The 26,432-nt window shown below is 34.1% G+C and overlaps 2 protein-coding genes across 2 annotated transcripts in view; both read right to left on the minus strand.

Moving 5' to 3' along the window:
* The window catches only part of LOC149795982 (uncharacterized), a 137,931-nt gene that overhangs the window by 98,041 nt on the left and 13,458 nt on the right, over positions 1 to 26,432 (minus strand). Inside the window, exon 2 of the mRNA XM_089965896.1 lies at positions 26,212 to 26,327. The gene's annotated coding sequence lies outside the window, so the exon portion shown is untranslated. The remainder of the gene's footprint in view (positions 1 to 26,211; positions 26,328 to 26,432) is intronic.
* Positions 1 to 26,432, minus strand: part of LOC149795983 (general transcription factor II-I repeat domain-containing protein 2-like) — a 31,117-nt gene that overhangs the window by 3,055 nt on the left and 1,630 nt on the right. The gene's annotated exons all lie outside the window — the stretch shown is intronic.

Consider the following 26,432-nt stretch of genomic DNA (forward strand, 5'->3'; position numbering starts at 1 on the left):
AGGAGTTTAGATCGAGTCCTTATTACCATTATGTAATAAGGAGAAAGAGATAAGGCCAGGTCCTTATTACCATTATGTAATGAGGAGGAGGAGATTAGACCAGGTCCTTATTAAAATTATGTAATGAGGAGGAGGAGATTAGACCAAGTCCTTATTACCATTATGTAATGAGGAGGAGGAGTTTAGACCAGGTCCTTATTACCATTTTGTAATGAGGAGGAAGAGATTAGGCCAAGTCCTTATTACCATTATGTAATGAGGAGGAGGAGATTAGACCAGGTCCTTATTAAAATTATGTAATGAGGAGGAGGAGATTAGACCAAGTCCTTATTACCATTATATAATGAAGAGGAGGAGACTAGACCAGGTCCTTATTACCATTATGTAATGAGGAGGAGGAGATTAGACCAGGTCCTTATTACCATTATGTAATGAGGAGGAGGAGTTTAGGTCAAGACCTTATTTGAGAAAGAATGATGAAGAGATTGAGGCACAAAGAGAAGAAGATTGTGACAGGCCTTAATAACAAGTATGTTAGAATGATGATGAAATTGGATCAGATCTTCATTACAGGTATGTGATGATGATGAGACTGGACCAGGTCTTCATTACAGGTATGTTAGGATGATAATGAGACTGGACCCGGTCTTCATTACAGTGATTTAAGGATGATAATGAGACTGGACCAGGTCTTCATTACAGACAGGTGAGAATGACAATGACACTGGACCAGGTCTTCATTACAGGTAGGTGAAAATGATAATGAGACTGGACTAAGGTCTTCATTACAGGGATGTGAGTATGATAATGAGACTGGACCAGGTCTTCATTATGGGTATGTGAGGATGATAATGAGACTGGACCAGGCCTCTTACACAATGATACATGTTGTACTAAACTTCTTGACTAAATGGATATATACAACCCAAAAGGTAAGACACCTGTTATACTAAGCTTGTTGACTACAAGGATATCTGCTACCCCAAAGGTAAGACACCAGTCATACTAAGCTTGTTGACAACAAGACTGTCTGCTACCCAAAAGGTAAGACACCTGTTATACTAAACTTGTTGACTACAAGGATGTCTGCTACCCAAAAGGTAAGACACCTGTTATACTAAACTTGTTGACAACAAAGATGTCTGCTACCCAAAAGGTAAGACACCTGTTATACTAAGCTTGTTGACTACAAGGATATCTGCTACCCCAATGGTAAGACACCAGTCATACTAAGCTTGTTGACAACAAGGCTGTCTGCTACCCAAAAGGTAAGATACCTGTTATACTAAACTTGTTGACTACAAGGATGTCTGCTACCCAAAAGGTAAGACACCTGTTATACTAAACTTGTTGACTACAAGGATGTCTGCTACCCAAAAGGTAAGACACCAGTCATACTAAGCTTGTTGACAACAAGGATGTCTGCTACCCAAAATGTAAGACACCAGTCATACTAAGCTTGTTGACAACAAGGATGTCTGCTACCCAAAAGTAATACACCTGTTATACTAAACTTGTTGACTACAAGGATGTCTGCTACCCAAAAGGTAAGACACCTGTTATACTAAGCTTGTTGACTACAAGGATGTTTGCTACCCAAAAGGTAAGACACCTGTTACACTAAACTTGATGACTATAAGGATGTCTGCTACCCAAAAGGTAAGACACCTGTTATACTAAGCTTGTTGTCTACAAGGATGTCTGCTACCCAAAAGATAAGACACCAGTCATACTAAAATTGTTGACAACAAGGAGGTCTGCTACCCAAAAGGTAAGACACTTGTTATACTAAACTTGTTGACTACAAGGATGTCTGCTACCCAAAAAGTAAAACACCTGTTATCCTAAGCTTGTTGACTACAAGGATGTCTGCTACCCAAAAGGTGGGGGCCCCAAGTGGTCGAGTGGTCTAAAGCGCTCACCATTATGGATCACTGCCATCTCACCTCTGTTTGCGTGAGTTCGAGTCTCAGGCTCGGCTAACGTGGGTACGTGAGAAAGCCTGCCAGTAGCTTCTTGTGGGTCGGTGGTTCTTCCCGGGGTTTTTCCAGGGTTCTTCCTCCACCAATTATACTGGCCGCCATGTATAGCCTATCTTGTGCTGAATAATGGCATTAAACCCTACAACAACAACTACCCAAAACGTAAGAGACCTGTTATACTAAACTTGTTGACTACAAGGATGTCTGATACCCAAAAGGTAAGACACCTGTTATACTAAGCTTGTTGACTACAAGATATCTGCTACCCAAAAGGTAAGACATCAGTCATACTAAGCTTGTTGACAACAAGGATATCTGCTACCCAAAAGGTAAGACACCTGTTATACTAAGCTTGTTGACAACAAGGATGTCTACTACCCTAAAGGTAAGACACCAGTCATACTAAGCTTGTTGACAACAAGGATGTCTACTGCCCAAAAGGTAAGACACCTGTCATACTAAGCTTGTTGACAACAAAGATGTCTGCTACCCTAAAGGTAAGACACCAGTCATACTAAGTTTGTTGACAACAAGGATGTCTGCTACCCAAAACGTAAGACACCTGTCATACTAAGCTTGTTGACAACAAAGATGTCTGCTACCCAAAACGTAAGACACCAGTCATACTTAACGCTTGTTGACTACAAGGATGCCTGCTACCCTAAAGGTAAGATACCTTGATAGTTTGCACTATATAACATAAAAATTAAATGTTTAAAATTAGTTTATTACTTTTCATCCAAGTAGTATAAAATTTTATGCATCAGCTAAAACAATACTATAAAAAAGTTTTAAAACTTTTCAACAGAAAATCTGTGATATTTGCAATAAAATACAATGTTAATGAGTAGGCATACATATTTTGAATCTTACAATTAATTAGTTAGGTGCTAAGATAGCAATATATTTCTGTGTGAATAATGAAGATGTAACTTCTACCAGTGTACATCCAGATCTACAATCACACAATACGCTTTTAAATTGTGTAGGGTTCATGCTACTTGCTTGAAATAGTATTTAGAGCAAACAGTGTTGACCCAGACTTACCCCCAACTAATTCAGCAAATGCACCTAATACTAATACATCAACAAGAACAGTATAGCATTATTCATTTCCCAGGATGATTTTTTTTGGGGGGGTGGGAGCTGGTGAGATTACACATGCTTGATTGCATTCAAAATAACTATATGTATTAAAAATATCAAATCTGAAATTAGCCTAATAATTAACACTGAAGGGCTTCACTGTGCATTTGTGTGTGCGTGTGTGTGTGTGTGTGTGTGTGTGTGTCTTTACATGTGCATGCACATGCATATGTGTGTATACATGTGTGCATGTGCATAGGTGTGTGAGTGTGTTTGCAAACACACATGTACACACACACGTGTGTGTGTGTGTGTTTAAGAAAATTAACTCAGTAACCAACTGGTTGAACTGAATTAAAGTTTACATGCTTAAAGAAGATGAGCAAGAAAAAAATTACTTAGTGTTAGTGCTTGTTCATCTATAATGTCTTACGCTGTTATCATCATACTGAACATTACTACTACAATGATGATGGTGTTGTCATTTTTGTTATGGGTTTAACACCATTTTTTATTATACGATAGGTTCTATATGGCAGCCTGGAGGAAGTACCCTGGAAATCCCTGGGCAGAAAAACTGACTCACAGAAAGCTATGGGCTATTTCTCTCACATACCCACAAGCCTCAAGTGCACATGCGCTGAAGTGAGATGTCAGCAAACTGTAAAGGTGAGTGCCTTAGACCACTCTGCCACCTGGACCCCAGGCTTTGTTACATTCAAACCACATACAGCCTCTAAGAGACCTAGATAAGCATATGATCAGCAAGATGACGAAGTTGTCTCCCCATACAAAAATTAAGAACTTACGATTGTATCATGAGTAGTATACTATATAAGTATTTCAGCAAGTGATTTACAGGAGTAATGAGAATTTGAAACTTCAGGCACCCGTCAGGTTTTGTTAAGGAAAGTGCATTGGTTTAGTAATATAACATATATACAATGCATATTTTTAGCAGTAGAGAAGTCACAGAGATTTTGCCATCTAAGAATGAGATCACAAGAAAACATACATTTATCATCATATATATATTATAAACTCCTAAATATGTCAGCTTTAAAATATAATTAGCTAACTTTAAAATCTGCATATTGGGCAAATTTGCTACATTTTATTTCAGTTAAATGCAATTCATTTTCTTACTTATTCAAATAAAACTCAAAGCTTTTTAGGCATAACACAACCTGTCTTGGAAGACAACTCCTTTTGCCAACAAAATGTGGTCTCTCATGACAGGTGATCTATCTTTCATTGCAGTCGTCTCGCAAAACAGGTTGTACTGTATAAACATTCTTCTACTCATTGTGACAGGTTAATACATTCATTAATTCCTAATTCTGGTTGGATCACAAACCTATAAATTTGAAGAGTGTCAATGAATCTAACAAAACTGCACTCCATCTCTCCCAAAATCCTTGCTATATCGATATAATGTAATATGTTGGACATCATGTTCCAGTCCCCAGACAGAAATAAACATGATGTGACTGCATTAGTCTGATAAATTCGTATATAGCACAATGATGATATATATCATTCTTCCAAATATAATTGATGTGGATAATCATTTACTCTTACACTAGCCACAAGGGGAAGTCAGTGGGATGATGATATTTATACACAATATTATGATGACAAGTTATCAGTACAAACTGGAACCAAAGTTTGGTCACATGATCTCAATGATTAGTCACTGTCAATCCAATACTCTATGAAGCATTAAATTAATTTATCTATCCATAACAACCTAATCACAATGTCTGAAGAAAAAAAAGGAAAAATAAAAATAAAAGGAAAAACAAGAAGTGGTCAACAAAAAGTTATACCATTAACCAAAATTGGCTCAGCATTGGTAAACAATGCAGTGGCAGGGGTGTGTGGCATCAAAGAATTTTGGTTAGGGATGGGATTCCCAGAATCCCAAAATGTTACCAACTCATGTACTACAGTAGTTTAAATTCCATGGCAAATCTTGTGCACAAAAATTCATGTCAAGGCAGATGTGTGATTCCCTACTCTTACCAAAGAGTTTAATTAGATCATAATTTAGAGGTAATAAAACTGTGATGTCCTATTTATCTGAGAAATGACCCAATCATGTACTTAAAGTTGATGAGACTATTACCTACTAATGTACTGCCGGACTCACAAAATGTACCTAAATATGTGTGACATCCCAATATACCATTATGTAGATAGCAAAATGCACACACCAAGACTGGTTTGGAAAAATTCAATATATAAATGCTCATTATACTTTCAAAAGCGATCTTGACAAACATAAGAATAATAATTACTTAAAGATATGAAAAATGCTGTTAAAAAATATGCCATGCAACATACATGAGATCCAGGACATCTTTATTTTAGCATATGGATTTGCATTTGGATTCCTTATCTTTTTTCATTATTATTCAGTAACTTGTAGCAAGTTTGTAAAGAAAGAAATTTCCATTTTCAATAAAGGGATCACTCATGTCTTTTACTCTGTCATCAACATTCACCAAATTTCTCAGGTGTGTTTCAACAAATCCGTGAGATTTAGTGATGTTGATACAAGAAAAATAACATGAATTATCACTAGTCTTAAATATAAACTTTAAAAAACTTTTTTTACATGCAATTTAAATGTTTCTGTAGTAAGATCCGATACTTTTGACTTTTTTATTGCATGCTTTCTACAGTGAAATTCAATACTTCTGACTTTCTTACATGCAGTTTAAAAGTTTTTATAGTGAAATCCAGATATCTGGACTTTAAAAAAATGCAATTTAAAAATTTTAAAGTTAAATCCAGTACTTTGGACTCTTTTACATTCAATTTAAAAGTTTTTATAGTGAAATTGAGTACTTTGGACTTTTTTAAACATGCAACTTAAACGTATTTTGGTTTAAATCCAGTACTTTGGACTATTCTACATGCAAATTTAAAAGTTTATCAAAAGTGAAATCCAGTACTTTGGCAAAACTTAATCCTCTCTCTGTGCAATCAGAGAATGTAACAGGATCACATCATTTTAACCAATATTAACATGATGTGGGATACAGAGTACTTTCTTTAGGTGCTAACCACAAATAAAATATGTATAACAACACACATAAGCATCAATGCCTTGAATGCTATGTGATATCTGGCACTGATACATGCATATGGCCATGTTCATATATTTTGTCCATCAAAGCCATGTGATATTTGATGACGATATATCGAGTATAGCCCCATTCATACATTTCATCCAACAATGCCAAATGATTTCTGATGTTGATACAAGGATATGGCTGCATTCATACAATTCATCCCAGAATAGAGCACATATTTTTATGTAAAAATATTGACTACACGTAGCTGATGAATTTCTGCCAGATTTGTATGTCCATTTTAACCAGTGTCCACTATACTTGGCAAATCAGGTAGAAGTATACAAATACAACAGACCTACTTAATCAATATCTTGGTTTTCAATTTTATTTAAATTAGTTTTTGGATTAAAGAAAAATAATGCAGTATTACCTCTATAATAAGCTGGCATATTTCCTGTCTTGCTTAAATCTCAAATCTGGGTTTGTTTCACCATCACATGTAACTCCTCTGCCAATGCAATCATAAAACACAGTAGATTCTTATCTTTCATTGATGTAGACTGATACTCCATACATCTTCTGTCCCTGTTGTCAAGGTCAAATTCAGTATAAAAAGTCAATGTCTGACTTATTGCAACCAATAAATTTGAAATATTCAAGCCTGAGTTTGGGTTACACCATCTGTAGCGATGTCCCGAATTTGTTACAGAGCATGATGAATCTTTTAATGGTGATGGAATTGTATTGATTAACCCTGGATAAACTAATGATCAGTAGACTGTGTTCATGAGATAACAAAGATTGAGTGATGCTGTTGTACATATGTGGGATGCGAACAGAGGTAAAAAAAATATTTGGAAATATATGATGCAGTTCAAAATGACACGCAACCAGAGGAATATCAAAATTTGGGCTGGAGTCAATTTAGTGCCAAATGATAGCACATTGGGACAATATACAGATATGTTAACCATAAATCTTGTTAATGAAAGATATATTTTGAAAGGTATTTTGCTCATTAGGTTTGATGGCTTCATGTAAAATGGACTTCATGTTTCTGAATACATATGTGGCCTATGACACGCATGCATACACATATACATCCACACTAATAAACTCATGACATATCCAAGCACTGACAAAAGTATGAAGCGTGATGAAATAGATGCAATTTAGGAAGCTCGTCCAACATGTGACCCACAACACTTTGATAAAAATAGTCATAACTTCAGCCCTTCTCAACCAAATACTCAATAAATTCCAAATTGTTTTTGGAAAAAAGATATAAGTATTCATATGAAACATCTGTCAAAAGAAAACAAAAGTAACTTGAAAGGACTAGTTATGCTACTGAGCATGCCTAATTAGGTCAGCTCTGGTAGGCAAGCTATTACATTACTCTGGTAATGGGTCAACTATAATCCATTACTTTACTCTGGCAAAATGTCAACAACGATCTATTACTTTGGCAATAGGTCAAGTATAATCCATAGTTTTATTCTAGCAATAGATCGAGTATAATCCATTGCTTTATTCTAGCAATAGGTCAAGTATAATCCATTGCTTTATTCTAGCAATAGGTCGAGTATAATCCATTGCTTTATTCTAGCAATAGGTCGAGTATAATCCATAGCTTTATTCTAGCAATAGGTCGAGTATAATCCATTGCTTTATTCTAGCAATAGGTCGAGTATAATCCATAGCTTTATTCTAGCAATAGGTCGAGTATAATCCATTGCTTTATTCTAGCAATAGGTCGAGTATAATCCATAGCTTTATTCTAGCAATAGGTCGAGTATAATCCATTGCTTTATTCTAGCAATAGGTCGAGTATAATCCATTGCTTTATTCTAGCAATAGGTCGAGTATAATCCATTGCTTTATTCTAGCAATAGGTCGAGTATAATCCATTGCTTTATTCTAGCAATAGGTCGAGTATAATCCATTGCTTTATTCTAGCAATAGGTCGAGTATAATCCATTGCTTTATTCTAGCAATAGGTCGAGTATAATCCATAGCTTTATTCTAGCAATAGGTCGAGTATAATCCATTGCTTTATTCTAGCAATAGGTCAAGTATAATCCATTGCTTTATTCTAGCAATAGGTCAAGTATAATCCATTGCTTTATTCTAGCAATAGGTCAAGTATAATCCATTGCTTTATTCTAGCAATAGGTCAAGTATAATCCATAGCTTTATTCTAGCAACAGGTCAAGTATAATCCATTGCTTTATTCTAGCAACAGGTCAAGTATAATCCATTGCTTTATTCTAGCAACAGGTCAAGTATAATCCATAGCTTTATTCTAGCAATAGGTCGAGTATAATCCATAGCTTTATTCTAGCAATAGGTCGAGTATAATCCATTGCTTTATTCTAGCAATAGGTCGAGTATAATCCATTGCTTTATTCTAGCAATAGGTCGAGTATAATCCATTGCTTTATTCTAGCAATAGGTCAAGTATAATCCATTGCTTTATTCTAGCAATAGGTCAAGTATAATCCATTGCTTTATTCTAGCAATAGGTCAAGTATAATCCATTGCTTTATTCTAGCAATAGGTCAAGTATAATCCATTGCTTTATTCTAGCAACAGGTCAAGTATAATCCATTGCTTTATTCTAGCAATAGGTCAAGTATAATCCATTGCTTTATTCTACCAATAGGTCAAGTATAATCCATTGCTTTATTCTACCAATAGGTCAAGTATAATCCATTGCTTTATTCTAGCAATAGGTCAAGTATAATTCATTGCTTTATTCTAGCAATAGGTCGAGTATAATCCATTGCTTTATTCTAGCAATAGGTCGAGTATAATCCATTGCTTTATTCTAGCAATAGGTCGAGTATAATCCATAGCTTTATTCTAGCAATAGTTCGAGTATAATCCATTGCTTTATTCTACCAATAGGTCAAGTATAATCCATAGCTTTATTCTAGCAATAGGTCGAGTATAATCCATAGCTTTATTCTAGCAATAGTTCGAGTATAATCCATTGCTTTATTCTACCAATAGGTCAGGTATAATCCATAGCTTTATTCTAGCTCTAGCAATAGGTCGAGTATAATCCATAGCTTTATTCTAGCAATAGGTCGAGTATAATCCATAGCTTTATTCTAGCAATAGGTCAAGTATAATCCATTGCTTTATTCTAGCAACAGGTCAAGTATAATCCATAGCTTTATTCTAGCAATAGGTCAAGTATAATCCATTGCTTTATTCTAGCAATAGGTCAAGTATAATCCATTGCTTTATTCTAGCAATAGGTCAAGTATAATCCATAGCTTTATTCTAGCAATAGGTCGAGTATAATCCATAGCTTTATTCTAGCAATAGTTCGAGTATAATCCATTGCTTTATTCTACCAATAGGTCAAGTATAATCCATAGCTTTATTCTAGCAATAGGTCGAGTATAATCCATAGCTTTATTCTAGCAATAGTTCGAGTATAATCCATTGCTTTATTCTACCAATAGGTCAGGTATAATCCATAGCTTTATTCTAGCTCTAGCAATAGGTCGAGTATAATCCATAGCTTTATTCTAGCAATAGGTCGAGTATAATCCATAGCTTTATTCTAGCAATAGGTCGAGTATAATCCATAGCTTTATTCTAGCAATAGGTCAAGTATAATCCATTGCTTTATTCTAGCAATAGATCGAGTATAATCCATAGCTTTATTCTAGCTCTAGCAATAGGTCAAGTATAATCCATTGCTTTATTCTAGCAACAGGTCAAGTATAATCTATTGCCTTTTTCTAGCAATAGATCGAGTATAATCCATTGCTTTATTCTAGCAATAGGTCAAGTATAATCCATTGCTTTATTCTAGCAATAGATCGAGTATAATCCATAGCTTTATTCTAGCTCTAGCAATAGGTCAAGTATAATCCATTGCTTTATTCTAGCAATAGATCGAGTATAATCCATTGCTTTATTCTAGCAATAGGTCGAGTATAATCCATAGCTTTATTCTAGCAATAGGTCGAGTATAATCCATAGCTTTATTCTAGCAACAGGTCAAGTATAATCCATTGCTTTATTCTAGCAATAGGTCAAGTATAATCCATTGCTTTATTCTAGCAATAGGTCAAGTATAATCCATTGCTTTATTCTAGCAATAGGTCAAGTATAATCCATAGCTTTATTCTAGCAATAGGTCGAGTATAATCCATAGCTTTATTCTAGCAATAGGTCAAGTATAATCCATTGCTTTATTCTAGCAATAGGTCAAGTATAATCCATTGCTTTATTCTAGCAATAGGTCAAGTATAATCCATAGCTTTATTCTAGCAATAGGTCAAGTATAATCCATTGCTTTATTCTAGCAATAGGTCAAGTATAATTCATTGCTTTATTCTAGCAATAGGTCAAGTATAATTCATTGCTTTATTCTAGCAATAGGTCGAGTATAATCCATTGCTTTATTCTAGCAATAGGTCGAGTATAATCCATAGCTTTATTCTAGCAATAGGTCGAGTATAATCCATAGCTTTATTCTAGCAACAGGTCAAGTATAATCCATTGCTTTATTCTAGCAATAGGTCAAGTATAATCCATAGCTTTATTCTACCAATAGCTCAGGTATAATCCATAGCTTTATTCTACCAATAGGTCAAGTATAATCCATTGCTTTATTCTACCAATAGGTCAGGTATAATCCATAGCTTTATTCTAGCTCTAGCAATAGGTCGAGTATAATCCATAGCTTTATTCTAGCAATAGGTCGAGTATAATCCATAGCTTTATTCTAGCAATAGGTCAAGTATAATCCATAGCTTTATTCTAGCAATAGGTCGAGTATAATCCATAGCTTTATTCTAGCAATAGGTCGAGTATAATCCATAGCTTTATTCTAGCAATAGGTCGAGTATAATCCATAGCTTTATTCTAGCAATAGGTCAAGTATAATCCATAGCTTTATTCTAGCAATAGGTCGAGTATAATCTATTGCTTTTTTCTAGCAATAGATCGAGTATAATCCATTGCTTTATTCTAGCAATAGGTCAAGTATAATCCATTGCTTTATTCTAGCAATAGGTCAAGTATAATCCATTGCTTTATTCTAGCAATAGGTCAAGTATAATCCATTGCTTTATTCTAGCAATAGGTCAAGTATAATCCATTGCTTTATTCTAGCAATAGGTCAAGTATAATCCATTGCTTTATTCTAGCAATAGGTCGAGTATAATCCATTGCTTTATTCTAGCAATAGGTCGAGTATAATCCATAGCTTTATTCTAGCAATAGGTCGAGTATAATCCATAGCTTTATTCTAGCAATAGGTCGAGTATAATCCATTGCTTTATTCTAGCAATAGGTCAAGTATAATCCATTGCTTTATTCTAGCAATAGGTCGAGTATAATCCATAGCTTTATTCTAGCAATAGGTCGAGTATAATCCATAGCTTTATTCTACCAATAGGTCAAGTATAATCCATTGCTTTATTCTACCAATAGGTCAAGTATAATCCATAGCTTTATTCTAGCAATAGGTCAAGTATAATCCATTGCTTTATTCTACCAATAGGTCAAGTATAATCCATTGCTTTATTCTACCAATAGGTCAAGTATAATCCATTGCTTTATTCTAGCAATAGGTCGAGTATAATCCATAGCTTTATTCTAGCAATAGGTCGAGTATAATCCATAGCTTTATTCTAGCAATAGGTCGAGTATAATCTATTGCTTTTTTCTAGCAATAGATCGAGTATAATCCATTGCTTTATTCTAGCAATAGGTCAAGTATAATCCATTGCTTTATTCTAGCAATAGGTCTAGTATAATCCATTGCTTTATTCTAGCAATAGATCGAGTATAATCCATAGCTTTATTCTAGCTCTAGCAATAGGTCAAGTATAATCCATTGCTTTATTCTAGCAATAGGTCAAGTATAATTCATTGCTTTATTCTAGCAATAGGTCAGGTATAATCGATTGCTTTATTCTAGCAATAGATCGAGTATAATCCATAGCTTTATTCTAGCTCTAGCAATAGGTCGAGTATAATCTATTGCTTTATTCTAGCAATAGATCGAGTATAATCCATTGCTTTATTCTAGCAATAGGTCAAGTATAATCCATTGCTTTATTCTAGCAATAGGTCGAGTATAATCCATAGCTTTATTCTAGCAATAGGTCGAGTATAATCCATTGCTTTATTCTACCAATAGGTCAAGTATAATCCATAGCTTTATTCTAGCAATAGGTCGAGTATAATTCATAGCTTTATTCTAGCAATAGGTCAAGTATAATTCATTGCTTTATTCTAGCAATAGGTCAAGTATAATCCATAGCTTTATTCTAGCAATAGGTCGAGTATAATCCATAGCTTTATTCTAGCAATAGGTCAAGTATAATCCATTGCTTTATTCTAGCAATAGGTCAAGTATAATCCATTGCTTTATTCTAGCAATAGGTCGAGTATAATTCATAGCTTTATTCTAGCAATAGGTCAAGTATAATTCATTGCTTTATTCTAGCAATAGGTCGAGTATAATCCATAGCTTTATTCTAGCAATAGGTCAAGTATAATCCATTGCTTTATTCTAGCAATAGGTCAAGTATAATCCATTGCTTTATTCTAGCAATAGGTCGAGGATAATCCATTGCTTTATTCTAGCAATAGGTCGAGTATAATCCATTGCTTTATTCTAGCAATAGGTCGAGTATAATCCATTGCTTTATTCTAGCAATAGGTCGAGTATAATCCATTGCTTTATTCTAGCAACAGGTCGAGTATAATCCATTGCTTTATTCTAGCAATAGGTCGAGTATAATCCATTGCTTTATTCTAGCAATAGGTCAAGTATAATCCATTGCTTTATTCTAGCAACAGGTCGAGTATAATCCATTGCTTTATTCTAGCTCTAGCAATAGGTCAAGTATAATCCATTGCTTTATTCTAGCAATAGGTCGAGTATAATCCATAGCTTTATTCTAGCAATAGGTCAAGTATAATCCATTGCTTTATTCTAGCAACAGGTCAAGTATAATCCATTGCTTTATTCTAGCAATAGGTCGAGTATAATCCATTGCTTTATTCTAGCTCTAGCAATAGGTCAAGTATAATCCATTGCTTTATTCTAGCAATAGGTCAAGTATAATCCATTGCTTTATTCTAGCAACAGGTCAAGTATAATCCATTGCTTTATTCTAGCAATAGGTCGAGTATAATCCATTGCTTTATTCTAGCTCTAGCAATAGGTCAAGTATAATCCATTGCTTTATTCTAGCAATAGGTCAAGTATAATCCATTGCTTTATTCTAGCAACAGGTCAAGTATAATCCATTGCTTTATTCTAGCAATAGGTCAAGTATAGTCCATTGCTTTATTCTAGCAATAGGTCGAGTATAATCCATTGCTTTATTCTAGCAATAGGTCAAGTATAATCCATTGCTTTATTCTAGCAATAGGTCGAGTATAATCCATAGCTTTATTCTAGCAATAGGTCAAGTATAATCCATTGCTTTATTCTAGCAACAGGTCAAGTATAATCCATTGCTTTATTCTAGCAACAGGTCAAGTATAATCCATTGCTTTATTCTAGCAACAGGTCGAGTATAATCCATTGCTTTATTCTAGCTCTAGCAATAGGTCAAGTATAATCCATTGCTTTATTCTAGCAATAGGTCAAGTATAATCCATTGCTTTATTCTAGCAACAGGTCAAGTATAATCCATTGCTTTATTCTAGCAATAGGTCAAGTATAATCCATTGCTTTATTCTAGCAACAGGTCAAGTATAATCCATTGCTTTATTCTAGCAATAGGTCGAGTATAATCCATAGCTTTATTCTAGCAATAGGTCAAGTATAATCCATTGCTTTATTCTAGCAATAGGTCAAGTATAATCCATTGCTTTATTCTAGCAATAGATCGAGTATAATCCATTGCTTTATTCTAGCAATAGGTCGAGTATAATCCATAGCTTTATTCTAGCAATAGGTCAAGTATAATCCATTGCTTTATTCTAGCAATAGGTCAAGTATAATCCATTGCTTTATTCTAGCAATAGGTCAAGTATAATCCATTGCTTTATTCTAGCAATAGGTCGAGTATAATTCATTGCTTTATTCTAGCAATAGGTCGAGTATAATCCATTGCTTTATTCTAGCAATAGGTCGAGTATAATCCATAGCTTTATTCTAGCAATAGGTCAAGTATAATCCATTGCTTTATTCTAGCAATAGGTCGAGTATAATCCATAGCTTTATTCTAGCAATAGGTCAAGTATAATCCATTGCTTTATTCTAGCAATAGGTCAAGTATAATCCATAGCTTTATTCTAGCAATAGGTCAAGTATAATCCATTGCTTTATTCTAGCAATAGGTCAAGTATAATCCATTGCTTTATTCTAGCAATAGGTCAAGTATAATCCATAGCTTTATTCTAGCAATAGGTCAAGTATAATCCATTGCTTTATTCTAGCAATAGGTCAAGTATAATCCATTGCTTTATTCTAGCAATAGGTCGAGTATAATCCATTGCTTTATTCTAGCAATAGGTCAAGTATAATCCATTGCTTTATTCTAGCAATAGGTCAAGTATAATCCATTGCTTTATTCTAGCAATAGGTCAAGTATAATCCATTGCTTTATTCTAGCAATAGGTCAAGTATAATCCATTGCTTTATTCTAGCAATAGGTCAAGTATAATCCATTGCTTTATTCTAGCTCTAGCAATAGGTCAAGTATAATCCATTGCTTTATTCTAGCAATAGATCGAGTATAATCCATTGCTTTATTCTAGCAATAGGTCGAGTATAATCCATAGCTTTATTCTAGCAATAGGTCAAGTATAATCCATTGCTTTATTCTAGCAATAGGTCAAGTATAATCCATTGCTTTATTCTAGCAATAGGTCAAGTATAATCCATAGCTTTATTCTAGCAATAGGTCAAGTATAATCCATTGCTTTATTCTAGCAATAGGTCAAGTATAATCCATTGCTTTATTCTAGCAATAGGTCAAGTATAATCCATTGCTTTATTCTAGCAACAGGTCGAGTATAATCCATTGCTTTATTCTAGCAACAGGTCAAGTATAATCCATAGCTTTATTCTAGCAACAGGTCGAGTATAATCCATTGCTTTATTCTAGCAATAGGTCAAGTATAATCCATTGCTTTATTCTAGCAATAGGTCAAGTATAATCCATTGCTTTATTCTAGCAATAGGTCAAGTATAATCCATTGCTTTATTCTAGCAATAGGTCAAGTATAATCCATTGCTTTATTCTAGCAATAGGTCGAGTATAATCCATAGCTTTATTCTAGCAATAGGTCAAGTATAATCCATTGCTTTATTCTAGCAATAGGTCAAGTATAATCCATTGCTTTATTCTAGCAATAGGTCAAGTATAATCCATTGCTTTATTCTAGCAACAGGTCGAGTATAATCCATTGCTTTATTCTAGCAACAGGTCAAGTATAATCCATAGCTTTATTCTAGCAACAGGTCGAGTATAATCCATTGCTTTATTCTAGCAATAGGTCAAGTATAATCCATTGCTTTATTCTAGCAATAGGTCGAGTATAATCCATAGCTTTATTCTAGCAATAGGTCGAGTATAATCCATTGCTTTATTCTAGCAATAGGTCAAGTATAATCCATAGCTTTATTCTAGCAATAGGTCAAGTATAATCCATTGCTTTATTCTAGCAACAGGTCAAGTATAATCCATTGCTTTATTCTAGCAATAGGTCGAGTATAATCCATTGCTTTATTCTAGCAATAGATCGAATATAATCCATTGCTTTATTCTAGCAATAGGTCGAGTATAATCCATAGCTTTATTCTAGCAATAGGTCGAGTATAATCCATTGCTTTATTCTAGCAATAGGTCAAGTATAATCCATTGCTTTATTCTAGCAATAGATCGAATATAATCCATTGCTTTATTCTACCAATAGGTCAAGTATAATCCATTGCTTTATTCTAGCAATAGGTCAAGTATAATCCATTGCTTTATTCTAGCAATAGGTCAAGTATAATCCATTGCTTTATTCTAGCAACAGGTCGAGTATAATCCATTGCTTTATTCTAGCAACAGGTCAAGTATAATCCATAGCTTTATTCTAGCAACAGGTCGAGTATAATCCATTGCTTTATTCTAGCAATAGGTCAAGTATAATCCATTGCTTTATTCTAGCAATAGGTCCAGTATAGTCCAATAATTGTTTTAAATGGTCCTCTCATCATTTCCAAGGACAACATTGGAAGTTTTGCAAATTTTGTAGCAATAATACAAATTCTGTTCATATACGAGAGTAATGTACAATGTAGAAATAAAAAGGTTAAAACAAATGTTATAAGGGGTATTTGGAACACATACATAGCATAATTATTTGCATTGTTAAATGGAACAAGTGAAGCAAGTGTATCGGATAGGAAATATTCTGTGATGCACAACTCATCCTGATAGGACAATTTCTGTGATGCACAACTCATCCTGATAGGATATATTCTGTGATGCACAGCTTTTGAGATTCATGCCAAATTCTCAAAATTCACAGCAAAATATCAAATACTTGAGAAACATGCATACATCACTCCTTCACTATAAGGCCCTTCATCATATAACATAACCTGTAATTAGGCAGGCTTGGTCATGGATCCCATTTTATCATGTTATAGTAAAATTATATGTACAGTATAGCTCATTATAAGGTAATACTTGAGTCCATTGTTCCTATGCATGGTGTTATAATGATGGACTACTGTAATGCAAGCCCCGACTTTCTTTATTTTGATAATCCTGCCCCAAATTAAATTAATCTAATCGCGTGGACTAACAGCTGGAAAATGAGTAAAATGTATACAGAGAAATTGGTCTAGATTGGGTTGATACCGTATTTTACCAAATTATGTGCTAAATAATTGCATTTATGTAAATTGAAAGTTTTGTTGGACGATGAATGATCTGGCCCAAGGAACAGTACCCATGTGCAATTATTTGTGCATATCTGTTATGCATATGCAGTGTTATCACTGGATCATTTTTCAAATTATTTTGACAGTATCTTATGGAACCCCAATCTCCTTATACAAATTTCTTGTTGTGTGACTGATCATTCACCTACGAAGGTCAATGCCATTTAGTCTGTGTCATAACCTATCAGCATTTAGGTCAGTAGCTTTGCAAATCACCACTTTAGGTCCATTCTTTTTATTTACACAGCAACAAATATAACTCAGATTGTAACATACAAGTGTTCAGTCAATAAAATTAAAAAGTTATCAAGGTAGGTCCAGATTGTAACTTCTTTTCATTAACAGTGTGTGTGTGATTTAGATTTTTAATGTAGCTTTAACATTTTAGTCATATTGCTACAATTCTGTGATGTGGCAATTTAAAGTGATGTCTAGGTCTGGGGCATCATGCCACATACATGTAGTATCATGTCCCACCTAGTAATATTATCCTGACACCAGGCCAACCAGTCCTAACACTAACCTCTTGCTGAGTGCCAAGTGAGGCAGCTGTTAGTACCATTTTTATAAGTCTTTGGTATAACTTGGCCGGGCTCTGAACCCACAACCACCCACATCCAAGGCAGATGCTCTTGCCTCTAAGGCTAATGGAGTGTTTTTTCATTCACAATATAACCCAGTAACAAAACCTACATTCTGTTGAACATGAAGCCAAATTAACAGCGTCATGATCTTTAAATTAATAAACCTAATCAACTTGAAAACACAATTACAGTATCAAATTAAACAAGAAGAAATTTTCAGAGGCTAGCCCTACATGCCCTAAAATGTGTACCAGCTACATGCCCTAAATTGGGTACCACTAAATGACAAAGGTTACCACAGATATCCCCTCACAAATCGGTGGTGAGGAATAGAAAGAAACAATGAAAAACTAATGCAAAATATCAATACAACAGTATCGCTAAATTGATGCTCCTGAATATTTCATGAAGATTACCTAGAACTGAGGCATAGAAAGCAACACTGACAATATAATGCACAAGATCAATACAACAGTAAATTGATATTACTGAATATATTATGAAGCTTATCTGGTTTACATAATGACCATCTAAATTGTTAAGTGGTACAGTGATGGGTTTGAAATTACTGTAATCCACACATAAAATGTGTAATTACTTAATTATCACAGCAATTATCATAGAAAATATGTGTTGCATTAATTATACACCCAAGTGTATCATTAAAAACAAGTATATTCCATCCAGGGGGACAAGTGTTTTGTGTACAATATAAACAGTACTTCCCTTTCATGACTTGGAAAGCACAGTAATATCTGAACATAATGAAGCTAATGGTAAAATCAACCTTTTCGGCCAACAAATTGAAATTTTCAAATATGATAATTGTGTAAACAAGACCGATCCTTTCTACAGGTTTAGGTCACAAGGAAGCTTAGTTTTTTGTATTAATTGTGTCACTCTCATAAAATAGAAACTTTATTAATTATTACTGTTATTTATTTATTATTATTATTATTATTATTATTATTATTTCATGTCACATTTTTTTCCTGAACATAATGTGCCCCATTATGAACAACCTGAATTCAAATTTGCAAGTACATACTATATCAGCATAATAAGCATATCATGCCAACATAATTAGCATAATATTCCAGCATAATTAGCATAATATGCCAACATAATTAGCATGTCAACATAATTAGCATAATATGCCATCATAATTAGCATAATATGCCAGCATCATTAGCATAACAGGTCAACATTATTAGCATAACATGCCACCATAATTAGCATAATATGCCAGCATTATTAGTATATGATGCAAACATAATTAGCATAATATGCCAGCATAATTAGCATAACATTCCAACACACTTAGCATAATATGCCAGCATCATTAGCATAACATGCCAAAATCATTAGCATAACATGCCAACATAATTACCATAATATGCCAGTATAATTAGCATAACATGCCAGCATAATTAGCATAATTAACATAACATGCCAGCATATCAGGTATATATGTGATATCCATGTATCTTCTCATTTTGGCACACAACATCCACCCAACTGTGTACATTATTAACACAGATTTGCCAGCATATCAGGTCTATGTGTGATATTTCTGTATCTTGATATTTTGGCACACAACCTGTAACCAACCATGAACAGTGTTAACACAGACTTGACAGCATATCAGGTCTATGTGTGATATTTCTGTGTAAGGAAATAATCTCACAGCATGTTTACACTATCTCAGTCTCAGTCCCAAAGAATAATCTCTCACAAAGTAATAATTTTGATGCTGTTAGATTTCTTTTGGTTATATTTAAAACCAAACCAGCATATCTTTGTAAGTGTTTTTGTAATAAGTTTAAAGTTTTTAGTAAAGCTGTATATGGAAATTATAAAAGGATTTTTTTCTTTATATATTTAACAGGCAATCTGTGTCTTATCAACATGCTGATAAAAGTGAATCCAAAAGGCAATTTGTTTGCATTTCACATTATTGCACATGGACGACCACCCAAATAATAGATCTCACAAAATGTACTACAGTCTCACAAAATATTTTGTAAAATCTCATCACAGGTCAGATGGGTCATATAGTGTCATTATTTATGTCCCAATGATTTTTCAATGCATATCACGTCACAGGTCAGATGAGGGTGAATGGTGTTAATTTTTACCTACCAATGATTTTTCAATGCATATCACGTCACAGGTCAGATGAGGGTGAATGGTGTTAATTTTTACCTACCAATGATTTTCAATCATACCACATCACAGGTCAGGTGAGAATGTTGATTTTTACCTACTAATATTTTTTCAATGCATATGACACATCACAGGACAGATGAAATTTTACGGTGTTGATTATTATCAATATTTTCAATATATACCACATGTCACAGGTCAGATGAGGTGCTGAGTTTTACTTACCAATGATATTTCAATGCATACCACCTAACTGTGAACCCTGTGAAGACCCTGATCTGCAGGCATATATAGTGCTGACTGATCAAAGTCTAGGCAGCTCACTTAAAATAAGTAATAGATCAGGCAGCATGCTTATACTAATATGCTTCTGTATTTTATGACAAGAGATCTGACTGTATGTGCTGATTCCACTGTTGGGTACACCTTAACCACCAGACAAACGATGGTAGACTTTTATAAGTGATATCTGCACTATTTGCAATAAAGAAAACTTGTATCTTTGTCATCTACTATAAAATCTATGATATCTGCACTATGGAATATTTTCTTGGAGAATATATTTTGACTAAACTGAACCCCATTTAAATATTTACACACATATTTTTAAAGGACCACACTTTCTGCATTATACATTTTTGAATATATCTAAATCCCCCACCTTCTCTGAATGCCAGTCACTATTCTCTGCTGCCGGTTCTTCAGTACTTTGAATGTGCGATGTATGATTTAATGGGGCATAGCCCCACACCATTGTATGATAGGATTTAATTCAATTGTTGAGATCAATAGCTATCAAGTTGATTACAGTTCATCAGGAAGCTGTTTTTCCCAGTAGACATGGGGTCTAATTGTATCAAAGGTGCTATTATTGTGGACGATATAAAATGGTAACTGTCAGGGAAAAAACATTATAATCAGACAAGCACTGAGGAATCCTTGATCAAGGCACTACAACTGTATTACCTCTAATAAAAGAATACTGCAGCAAATACAATTATTTTGCTGATGTGACAAATAAATTTAATTGAATATAACATTTGCAAAACGTAAAGATCATTTAAAACAATATCACTGAATTAACTAAGCAAAAGTCAGAAATGACAAAAATGTTTTTATCTTGTGAATAATGGATATTTTAAAGTACTATCCAAAATAGCTGTACAAGTCTAGCCACAATGAGATGACTTGACACAAGTCTCAATAGAGCTGTACAGATCTAGCCACAATGAGACATTTTAACACAAGTCTCAAAATATCTGTACAGGTCTGGACACAATGAGATGTTTTGACACAAGTCTCAAAATATCTGTAAATTATGAACACAAGTCTCATAAGAGTGAAACTTAAAATAAATCCAGGAATAATGTATCGAAACGAATACATCTATACAAGCTAGAAAATTACAAAAAGTAATTAAAGATCCTATCATACTTTATCTCTTGATACATGTATTTCAGTGAAGGAAACCTTTTGAATATCAGTGGAAAATTGTAAAAATCAAGCCAGACATTAATTAAATAAATGTAAAACTGTACAGAAAATTTTATTTTAATCCATCAAATCCAGAGTCACTCAAATGAACAGTAGCTGATAAAAAATTAACCACACATACCGATCAATAAGAATAATATTGGTAATGCAGAAAAATACAAAGAGAGGGCACAAATGAAATTATATGAAACGGAATTGTTTCTGTGTTTCCCATCAAAGAAATAAATCCAATATAAAAAAAATTCTCTTCATTCATGCTTAAAATTGCTAAAATATGAACACCTGTGCTGTTGCTTTCTATTTACAAAAAATGACCACATGTATATAGTGGAATGTGTATTGATACAGCCCTAAAACACATGGAACTTTTACAAAGCAGTATATTATTACATTTCTGCAAGACTGTAGAATACAGACTTCACATTTTGTATCAAAAATGGCATAATGGAACAGTTTGTATGCAACCAGTCAAACTGCTCAGAGCACTATGTGAGACAAGTCAAACTGTTCAGAACACTATGTGAGACAAGTCAAACTGCTCAGAGCACTATGTGAGACTGGTCAAACTGTTCAGAGCACTATCTGAGACCAGTCAAACTGGTCAGAGCACTATGTGAGACCAGTCAAACTGCTCAGAGCACTTTGCAAGACCAGTCAAACTGCTCAAAGCACTTTGCAAGACCAGTCAAACTTTTCAGAGTGCTATGTGAGACCAGTCAAACTACTCAAAGCACTGAAAGTTCTGCCAAGTATGTCGGTACCATATGTACTCACTTATAAGTCCAACTGCAAATTGTACATACTCAGATCTGCCATCGCATATTGCTCTGGCTGATCTGGGTCTGTGCAGTTGTTAAGAGCAATCAGTAAAACAAACAAAAGAGACCCTAATCTGCAGGCACGTTATGAAACAGCAGATCAAGATTGTTGTTGTTTGCAGTTTAACTTGACTTATAAGCAAGTATATACTGAACTTTCCCGAGTTCAAATATGCTCTCACCTTTTCCATCCATACTAAATCTTTGGACAGTTCAAATATTTAAAACAATTTTGGAAAGTGCAGAGAAAACTTGGATGATACTTCATTATTCAGCAAGAATGGTTTGCTGGTACATAGTCAAACAAGTCAAACTTTAGTTAGAACAATGTGACTATCACAAAACTTTACAGATTTTCTAAACTTGACACCTCAGTTGAAAAGGTCACTGATCTAGATATTACCAAGTATCACAACTGGCCAAAACCTCAAATCAGATATACAACTCAAATTAAATATACATCACTGAAACTCAGCAGACATATAAAGAAACCAACCTGAAGAAGATCCAACAAGGTTAATGATTTTAAATCTATTTCTTATTTAAGTTATAGAAGGTCCTAATTTGCAGACTTGCATATTCAATTTGAGTTTTGTGGTGAATACAATATGCATGGACTATACAGAATACACTATGCATGGACAATACAGAATACACTATGCATGGACAATACAGAATACACTACACATGGACAATACAGAATACACTATGCATGGACAATACAGAATACACTATGCATGGACAATACAGAATACACTACACATGGACAATACAGAATACACTATGCATGGACAACACAGAATACACTATGCATGGACAATACAGAATACACTACACATGGACAATACAGAATACACTGCATGGACAACACAGAATACACTGCATGGACAATACAGAATACACTATGCATGGACAACACAGAATACACCATGCTTGGAGATACATTAGGCTTTAAGAATACGCTAGGTTTGGAGCACACACTTGAGTTGGAAAATACACTTGGTTTGTAGAATAGACTAAGCTTGGATAAGAAACTAGGTTTGATAAATACACTAGGTTTGATAAATACACTAGGCTTGGAGATACACTAGGCTTGAAGAATACCCTAGGTTTGGAGAATACCGTACAAAAGACTTGTGGAGTACACTAGGCTAGGAGAATACACCAAGTTTGGAGAGAGTATAGTAGATTGGGAGAATACACTAGGTTTGAAGAATATACTAAACTTGGAGAATAAAGTAGGTTTTTTTTTAGCTTCAGCTTCTCCTCAAAAAGTTTTCAGAATACACTGCACTTGGTCTTGTAAAATGTTCTGAATGAGCAACTCAAACTCAAAATTCAAAGTTATAAAAATCTGACATTGTGATAATACATGTAGGCCTAGAATAAATCTACAATGACACCATTTTCTGGACTTGCATCACTTAGTTCCTCTAGTAATTGTACTGATTTTAAAGGACACTGATATAATCTCAAATGATATCTAAATTTAGAATTCTGAGCTTGTTAGAGAAAATAGTCATGATATCATTCCCTGATGAGTGAGCATTTCTTCTCTGTCAGTGAGAATATGGGCCCTGGTATTATTTGCCCATGAATAAAACAACATTTATTCATTATTTGTGAGAATATGGGCCCTGGTATTATTTGCCCATGAATAAAACAACATTTATTCATTATTTGTGAGAATATGGGCCCTGGTATTATTTGCCCATGAATAAAACAACATTTATTCATTATTTGTGAGAATATGGGCCCTGGTATTATTTGCCCATGAATAAAACAACATTTATTCATTATTTGTGAGAATATGGGCCCTGAATCCATTCTCCAATGAGATTAACAGAGCATTTCTTCTCTATCAAAGACAATATGGACCCTGGTATCATTCTCCTGAATGACTGAACTGAGCATTTCTTTGCTAACAGTGAAAATCAAAAATGTTACCAATATTTAACATAAAATCTGAAAAACTGTAACCAACAGACATGAAAAAAGCAAACAAACAAAGCCTGACCAGCCCATTCAACCTGCATAATTTTTTATTGACGAGCAACAAGCAACATCAGCTAGTGATGCAAGCAAGAAGAACTTTTTTTTGTTCATGTTGTACCCAAGGACGTCATGGGGGGGGGGGGAGGAATTTGCATGTGCTGTAAAATGTAAAATTGCTGTTGCCTATATACGAAAATTAACAAGCCCCCCCCCCAATCAAGTCTTGCCCCTACCAAAAACGTTGAAAGACGTCCCTGGTTGTACCTCATAATAAGAAATAACATGTCAAGCAAATGTTTTTTTTTAACTTAGCTATTCAGATTAATAATTAAAAATGGTAACTTACACTAGGGTACATATAAACCTTTTGATCTGCTTTTGAATTCTTCCTACATATGTCTAGGGAATACACAACCCAATTAATCTGGCTCATCCTGATGACAGGGTGTTCTGACCATATTTATCCATAAATAACCCTTCTCCCACTTTAATCAAATAATCTGGCAAGTATTTGTTGGTGACAACTTTGTCTGATAATATGCCCATCTACAACTTATTTAATATTTTATGAAAATCTTCCCTCTACCAGGACAGTTGGACATTTTTTTTTCTGGAGCTACCACACTGTTCTAAATGCTAAAACAATATAAAAAATACACAAAAGCATGCTTTCAGTACTTTTAATGTTTATTAGTGCATTATCTCCCCTTTAACATTATTAAATAGAGTTATATCCCTTCATTCCATAGCAGATATTAAGACTGTGAGCATTTTGCAAGAACAGCACAATTGTGATCTTTATGCACATTCAAAAAGTGTGCACACCAGAATAGGCCTATTCTTAATCTTGGTGATGGCAAAGCAAATATCATATTCTACTCAATACCTACTCCTGCAATAATATGCACACACCATCTACCCCACCTCCTCTTTTTGGTCAAAACTCTCAGAAAAACTATTCATCTTAAGGACACATGTCTCAATGCCATGTGGGATGGAAACACTCACATACATATATGTTAGCTTCTTATACTTTAACTTTGAGGGTTAAATCAATATCAAAAATGAAATAGTACTTGTTGTTTTTAGCACGACATTGTTGGAGAAAAGATTAGCAGGGAATGAAAAAGTGAAGAACATGTAGCCAAAGAGATTATAGTGTGTGGGGGGTGTGGGGGGTGTGCATGTAAAGCTGCCTCAAAATAATTAACCTGAATAATAATTTCTTAAGTAAACAGTGCACCCATTTTGATGAAAATGGTAATATGAATTTTGACATTTTTGAAGACATTAAATGTTCACAAATTAAAAAATTAAGCACATTTGTGATGTACAATTTTTGGTAAATTTAGGTTTGTAAAATGAAAAAAATTATCTACAAATGTAAAATCAAACATTTTAACATGCATACATCATTTGCAAATTAAGCCATACCTGCCATAACACAATGTTTCATGCAAAGAACATCCACTAAAGAAACTATCCTCATCACATTTCATACAGTTACGGCATATATGAGTAAGCAACCTTTTTTCATCAGGTCAGATGCACTGACCCCCATGGGACCTCAAAACATTAATTTTAGTTTCAATACCCTCACCATAAGTGCCTTCTGGGAGGTTGACAGGTATGATTTAGCTTCTTCCCTAAAAATACGCAAAGCTTGTATGCTTACAATAAATTAGTGAATTGTGATCTAAATGAGTGCTCTTAATGGTTGTGTCATCCCAGCAATAACGTCATATAATCTCCATATTTTTTTCAGGCTGAATCTCATACATTTATTACTTATTATGGTATAAATTGTGTGATTCAAATAACAAATAATAGCAAGAATCATGCATATTTATAGCCTCTGACTCAGATGACACACTATGGCAAGAATCATGCATATTTATAATCTGTCACTTATAGCATCTATTTACAATCAACCATTTTAGTAGATTTAAATCTGGAGCACTTACATTAATGGAGTGAACTAATAAAATTTAAATTCAGTTTTCATTTGAAATGTTAAATAAACTTTTTTAATAAAATTTGTTGCAGTAAAAGGCATCTGTAGAAACTTACTTGAAATAAGAAAGGCACGTGAAATGAATAGGTGTCAGAGGTAGTATTGGTGAAGTGTGACAGCCAAGTTCTCTCCCTTGGAGCAAGATTGATACTGTACAACTGTTTGTCTTCAACTGTCATAAAAATGAAGAAGCATTTGAATGCAATAAACAGTAAATACCAGTACAAGGAATATAAGACAATATATAATGGCTAGATATAAATAAACAAAAGATAAT

This window comes from Sinohyriopsis cumingii, chromosome 7, assembly GCF_028554795.1.
Source record: "Sinohyriopsis cumingii isolate HCF-2022 chromosome 7, ASM2855479v2, whole genome shotgun sequence".
Classification (NCBI taxonomy): Eukaryota; Metazoa; Mollusca; class Bivalvia; order Unionida; family Unionidae; genus Sinohyriopsis; species Sinohyriopsis cumingii.